Source organism: Carettochelys insculpta, chromosome 3, assembly GCF_033958435.1.
Source record: "Carettochelys insculpta isolate YL-2023 chromosome 3, ASM3395843v1, whole genome shotgun sequence".
Taxonomy (NCBI): domain Eukaryota; kingdom Metazoa; phylum Chordata; order Testudines; family Carettochelyidae; genus Carettochelys; species Carettochelys insculpta.
Genome location: NC_134139.1, coordinates 125,865,843 through 125,872,793, shown reverse-complemented (window position 1 = coordinate 125,872,793; position 6,951 = coordinate 125,865,843). Strand labels below are relative to the sequence as shown.

The 6,951-nt window shown below is 47.4% G+C and overlaps 1 long non-coding RNA gene across 1 annotated transcript; it reads right to left on the bottom strand.

The window, feature by feature from the left end:
- Positions 1-204: 204 nt before the first annotated feature.
- LOC142010471 (uncharacterized) lies at positions 205-5,860 on the bottom strand. The gene is made up of 3 exons (XR_012644810.1): positions 5,578-5,860; positions 954-1,042; positions 205-512 (listed from the first exon to the last, which is right to left on the bottom strand). It is a non-coding gene; the product is annotated as an uncharacterized LOC142010471 (long non-coding RNA).
- Positions 5,861-6,951: the final 1,091 nt, after the last annotated feature.

The window sequence follows — 6,951 nt, the reverse complement described above, 5'->3', positions numbered from 1 at the left end:
TGTCCACCCACTCGCTCAAACCCTAACCATGTCCCTTTTCTAATTCCCTAATAGCCTCCCAATATCACAATTCCCTCATAGCACCCCTTCTGCAATCTCCTCCTAATTCCACTTGCCTCCTCAGATCCCCACTCCCTAGTCATCTCCCATCCCTCCAATTCCCCACTAATCCCCCATCACCATCTCTCAAACACACATTCTCTCCTTCCTGACCAGTTCCCCGCTCTCGCCCCCAGCCCTGCCCCAGGAGCACCACGTCTCCCACCGCTCAAATCACACACGCCTCATGCAAGTACTCTTGTACTTTTTGCACAAGGCTTTTTGGGCAGGCCTGACTTATTGTGGCTCCCACAGTAGCACACCGTGCCACGTCAGTCAACCAGCTAGTTATCTGGTGTCACAGCGCCACACAGCATTCTGGCAAATTTTCCAGGCTTGTGAACACACAGGATGAGCATCTCTTCTTTTTCAATATCTGTAATTCTGAGGAGGGTGATGTCTTCTTTGGTGACCTAAAGAAGCACAGGAATTTGGATTGGATTTCCTTGCAATGCTCCCTGCCTGTTTACAATTCCCTGGAGTGCATTGCTGCACCACCTGATGGGTGGCCACTCTGTCTTCCCCCTTCTGCGCAGCTGGCAGGCTCTCCAGGCCTTTTCGCCTCCCATTTCCCTTCCCACCCGCTTCATATTTCTTTCCATTTTACAGGGATCCCTCCCCACCCAGCCATCCATGTGGCTAGAACCGAACCCTTCCCAGTCACCACGTGGCTGCTGGCCTATGTGGACCCTGGTTCTGTGCACCAGCATGTCCAGCACAGGAGGGTATTCGTTGAGGAGGATTGCTCCAGGGAACAGCCAAAAAAACTTTTTTGCCCTGCTCTAGGATTCTGGCCTGCTTACCCTGCTTTGCCCCCCTCAAAAACCCACCTTGTAAAGCAGGCAATAGCTTACCATGTTCACAATTAAATCGTATGGTTAAGTGATGGCTTCTGTAATGCACAGTTTGAATCTCTGTCATCCTTAAGAAGACTTAAGCGGCCCTGCAAAAAGAAAGTTTCACTTATTGTAAAGACGGAGACCCATTCATTCCGTGGATAAGCCCTTTGTGTGAACTGTATCTCAGTTTTGACCTTCACTTTCCAGCAGGCACCCCCATTGTGTGAGACAGGTTGAGGAAGCACAAGAGGTCCAAGCAAGACCTTATCCTTCAACACATGGAGTGTCTCATGCAGAAAACGCAGAGAGGAAAAGGGACACAGCACAGTGGCAGTAGACTGTGCTTGAGTTCTGGAGAGAGCAAACAGTGCAACTGAGAGAGGACACAGCGAAGCTCATTACAGCAATGGGTGACTAAACCGAGGTCCTGCAATCCATGCTAGAGCTGCACAGGGACTCCCTGCAGAGCACTGCAGGCTCCACTCCCTGCTGTCTGGATTCTCCTGAATACAGGTCGCCCACTTCTTGTCATCGCAGTCCCTGCATGCAGGGGGGAAGGGCAAGGCCAGTCTGTCGCTCTATCCCCAAGAACCACAGCAAAAATGTTTTTCCACTACCCTTCACACCCCTTCTTTTCCCTGCCACTTAACCCTCTCTTCCCCCAAATAAACTTATTGTTTTGATGACAATCACAGTGTGACTTTTTGGTACTATTGGGGGGTGGGGTGCACAAATCATTGAGGGGACTCGCAGGGGATAGCTACCCGCTGATATGCCAAGGTCCTCAGAGGACTCACGGCAGAGACACCCAGGCAGGGGGTAGAGAAGGCTGATAGCACAGCTGCCCATGTTTGTGTAAAAGTAGCCCTCCCTTCACATCCATTCATCTTCCTGCAACTCAACCCCCTCCCCTGCAACTAACAACATTCTTTCTGTGAAAGCACAGGTCTGATTTATTGGTTCACATTTGATAGGGAGCAGAAAGCATTTTGGAGTGTGGGAGGTGGTATTACAATAGTGAAATACAGCACAATCATGGGTTTGGCAGATCATTCATGAAGCTTTGCTTCATATCCTCCCTGATTGCCACTGCCTCTGCATGGTTATTGGAGAACGGCCATGTAGGCGGCTGGGAATAAGCCATGCTCATGGCATCAGCCTCTGCACTCCAGGCGCTCATGAAATTCTTATGCTTGGATTCACAAATATTATGCAAAATACAGCGCGCTGTAATCATGGTGGGGACACTAGTTTCACAAAGGTTCAAACAGGTCAGTAGGCACCTGAAACTCACTTTTAAATGGCCAAAGGCACATTGTACCGCCATTCTGCATTTGATGAGCGTTTGAGTCATCGGGGAGAGGGATAACTCAATGGTTTGAGCAATGGCCTACTAAAGCCAGGGTTCTGAGCTCAAACCTTGAGGGGGCTGTTTAGGGATCTGGGGCAAATAGGTTAAAAAAAGTCTGTCAGGGATGGTGATAGGCCTGCTGTGAGGGCAGGGGACTGGACTCAATGACCTCTCAAAGTCCCTTTCAGCTCCATGGGATAGGTATAGTTCCATTATTTGTATTTTTTTTTGTTGAAGTTATCCTTGCTGCAGTCCAGGGACCCTGCATATGGCTTCATTAGGCAAGGAAGCAGAGGGTAAGAAGGGCCACCCAGTATTGCTATAGGCATCTCCACGTCACCAATCTCGCCGTCACCCATTCCATACCACCATAAATCTCCTTACTCACTCTCAGAGGCTGTGTCTACACTACCTCCGTACTTCAAAGGGAGGATGGTAAGTAGGGTGTTGGGAGTTTATTAATGAAGTGCGGCGGTGCATCTGCAGCACTTCATTAAGCTAATTCTCCCCGTGGCAACTTCAAAGTTTTAAACTTTGAAGTGCTGGCTCACATCTAGGGGAGTAAAGGGACTCTGAAGTACCCCGGGGCACTTCGAAGTACCTGTGGGTGAGCCATGGCTAGATGCGAGCCGGCACTTCGAAGTTTAACACTTTGAAGTTGCTGTGGGGGGTGGTGGGGGGATTTGCTTAATGAAGTGCTGCATATGCACCACAGCACTTCATTAATAAACTCCCAACACCCTACTTGCCATCCTCCCTTTGAAGTAGGGGGGTAGCGTAGACAAGCCCAGAGACCGTGGATCATTTTGGGGCAGTTTATGTCAAGAATATTCAGCTTTATCATGACATGCAATTTGGCAGTTGTTACCCTTCACCAGCACATACTTTTGTGAAACTGGATTCTTGAATTACATAGCAACAAAAATAAAATACATAAATCGACTAAATGCCACACCAGATATGTGAATCAAACTTTTCAATATTAAACCAAAAAGAATTTGCCAAGAAAAGAAGCATAACCACTCTTCGCATTGCAAACTGCCAGTATAATGCCTACTACTTTTTGAGCTTTCTTTTTCATACACATTAAATGTGATTTTTGTTATTAAATACATACTTGAGTTGCCAGAGTTAAAACTCCTTTATATATATATTGGTCATTAGGGTTTGGTTTCCAATTTTTAAAGGATGCCTTTTTGCTGCTCTCTCTCTTACCCTATTGGTTAGTCCTAGAAGTATCTTTTTACCCTTTTTTTTTTTAAACTGAGGCTATGTGTACACTAGCTCCCTGCTTCGAAAGGAGCATAGCAAGTAGGGTGTCAGGAGATTATTAATGAAGTGCTGCAGTGTGTATGCAGCACTTCATTAAGCTAATTCTCCCCCACAGCAACTTCAAAGTGTTAAACCGTGTGTTAGTGTAAAATTTTGAGGAATAAAGGGACTTCAAAGTTGCCAAGGCACTTCGAAATACCAGCGGGTTAGCCGTGGCTACACGCGAGTCGGCACTTCGAAGTCTTAAACTTCGAAGTGCCGACTCGCGTGTAGCCACGGCTAACCCGCTGGTATTTTGAAGTCCCTCGGCAACTTTGAAGTCCCTTTACTCCTCAAAATTTTAGGGAGTAAAGGCACTTCCAAGTAGCACGGGCACTTTAGAGTGCCCACGGCTACACGCATACCAGCACTTCGAAGTTGCTGCGGGGGAGAATTAGCCTAATGAAGTGCTGCATATGCATCTCAGAAATTCATTAGGAATCTCCCATCATCCTGATTAACATGCCCCCTTTGAAGTTGGGGGCAGGTGTAGACAACCCCACCCTGACCTGAAATGGTTCCATTATATACAGGCTTTCATTTGGTTCAATGGCTCTCAGCACGAACAATTTTTAAAATGGGATGAACTGTCAGGGGAACACATACCCCAGTGTGGAAAGACAGAAAACACTTTATTAACACCCAGCTATGGGAAGCCTTAAAAGAAGGCTTCGTATACAATATGTCCGCAGCAACTTTTATACACTTGGTTACACAAAGAAGTTAATACATAAGCTCAGCAACAATGATTTGATTGACTTAAAACAATAGAGCTACCTTTGTCTTAAGTAACAGAAATTAAGTTTTCTTGCAAGGACACCCCATCTCATCCCTCAGCAACTAAACTACACCAGACTGGTTTCAGTCAGTCTGATATCAGTCACATGACCCAGGCAACTGTCCGTCAGTCACAAACAAGCATCCAGCACTTTCCATACACACACACTTCTTTCATTAACAACATGCGTTTTCCTTCTCAGTCCCCCCTTTCGCACTTCTTGTACAACTCACACTTAGGACCCTAACCCTGCTCCCTCCGAAACGGAGCTACAGTCCTATCCAGTGTACTGGAGGACTGGATTACACCTTTATGTTCGTCAAAGGTTGAATTTCCACTTCTTGTTCTTTTTGTTCCTCCTGTATTTCCAACACCACCTGTCTAATCACAGGGTAAGCAACTGAGGTAGCTTGCTTAGAAATACATGAGCATAGGCACTTGATTAGCAGAAGGATAAGATATAAGACCAGTATGACCAAGATGATCAGAAACAATCCTTTCAATATTTGCCATCCTAGTTGTCCTAATGGGCTCAACAACCATGTAAACAGGTCCCATCCTCCTCCTTCATTTTCCCTGTGTAGCTGTGTATTTAAGCTATGTATGCAGGTTATTACTTCAGTGCATTGCATTTGTTTGTAAGGAGCCCTTCTGGCCTTTCCATTGTTATCCTTACAGAAGGGCTCCTTACACCCAACATGCACTGACCCTTCCATTTAAATGGTAAACTAAAATACACATTTGTACCACACATCCATATCAAACCTGGAATACTCCCCGTAGCTGCAGTGTAAGTGACATTGGTAGTGTTTCCAAAGGCTTGTGAAAAGATAGGGCAGTAGGTTAGAGGAGCATTTGAACTACTAGAATACCTTAACTGGCCATTCAGTGAAAGTATAGTAATACAGGTACTATTTTTCACTGGCCATACAGAAGGTTAGTGCTTCCACTTGAGGCCAGACAACAAATTACACCTTTCTTCCACCTCTACCTGCATGAATTTGGAGGTGTAATTAACTAGGGGTGGGTTGTTAATGATCCCAGTGAAATTAAAATTAGAAAAATTAACAGGAGTAGCCTTGCAGGGAAATCTGCTTTAGCTATTTTCAGCTACCACCCCACAAATCTAAAACGACTGATTGATTCCCCCTGCTATCTCTATCTCTCCATACACATACACGTGTCTTTGATTAACATACATTTTGCTTTCTCACAGCATCCCAGACTCCCCAGTCACCAGACTGCAGGGCGCACATGCCCCATCCCATTTTCCCTGGCCCTCTTCAGCACGGCGCACCAGGCAGCACACCCCTGAGCTTTCCACACTCAGCCCTTGCCTCCCCCAGTGCCTGATCCAAGCATGACCTCTCACCCCCAAGCGCCCACAGGCACTAGGGAGCGCTCCGACCCCTGCCTCAGGGGGCGCCCTAAGTCCGCCACGCAGGCGGGGGACCCAGGCCTTGCACCTCCGCGGAGCGTCTCTCTCGCCCAAGCCACCACGTGCCCGTGCCCGTGCCCGTGCCCCTCCCCCTCTTAACTGCCACAGAGCAGGGGGCTACACAGAGCTCGTCCAACGCTCCCTATCCGCTCTCCCCCTCCTTATGTTACTAGCTTGTTTATTATTTTGTAATAGACGAGGGAGGGGGAGCCTCCTGACCAATCCGAGGCGCCCTTTCCCGGACGGATGGCTACGTCCGGCCAATGCGGGAAGAGGGCGGGTGCCTGCGGTCACGCGCTTATTTAGAGCATGACATCATCTGTTTGCACGACGCAGCCTAGCTTGGTGGGGAGGGAAGGGGCGGGGAAGAAGGGTTGGGAGTGGGAGGGACCAGCGAGCTGGCGAGGGTGGGAGGGGGAGGTGTAGCGTTGGGTTTTGGGTACCTGATGGACCCTGGCAAGCCTTGGGCCAGCTGCAGAGAGTTGACCTATATTGCAGACACATCCCACTGTTGATGCCACAATGCCTGGAACAGCCTGTTATACACATCCCCCAAGAAAGTGTCCATGGCCATGCTGCTCCGCGGGCAGGAGAGGCTGGCTGTGTTTGCTAGCAGCTTTTAACTCACTGCCTTGTACAGCATGCACATACTGAAGTCCTGGTCAGTTCTTTGCAAAAATCTGCCTCTTGGAGGAAAGGAGCAGAAAGGGTGGAAGGGTTCCTGAATACATGTTTGAGCCTTTCAGGTGGAAGCTGCTTTATTTATGTTAAACATAGTATGTGCATTATGGTACTTTATATAGCACCTTTTTGGAAGCCTTTCAAAAGACTTTACAAACATTCATAAATAATACCTCACAACACCCTTCTGAAGCAAACTGACTGTACATGCCTATGGAAGGGATCATGTCATCAAATATCTGGGTAAAGGAGCACGTGAAATTGTAATAATATGGTGATTAAATAATAAGCAGGTATTATCCCTCTATGGGGTAACTGAGGCATAGACAGGTTAAGTGACTTTCTGAAGATGATATGAGTCAGTCATTGCTAGAGCCAAGAGCAGAACCACATTTCCTGGCTCATTTGAGGAGTCTCGTTGAAAGGTAGAAAGCACCCAAGCAAGTGATTTGGG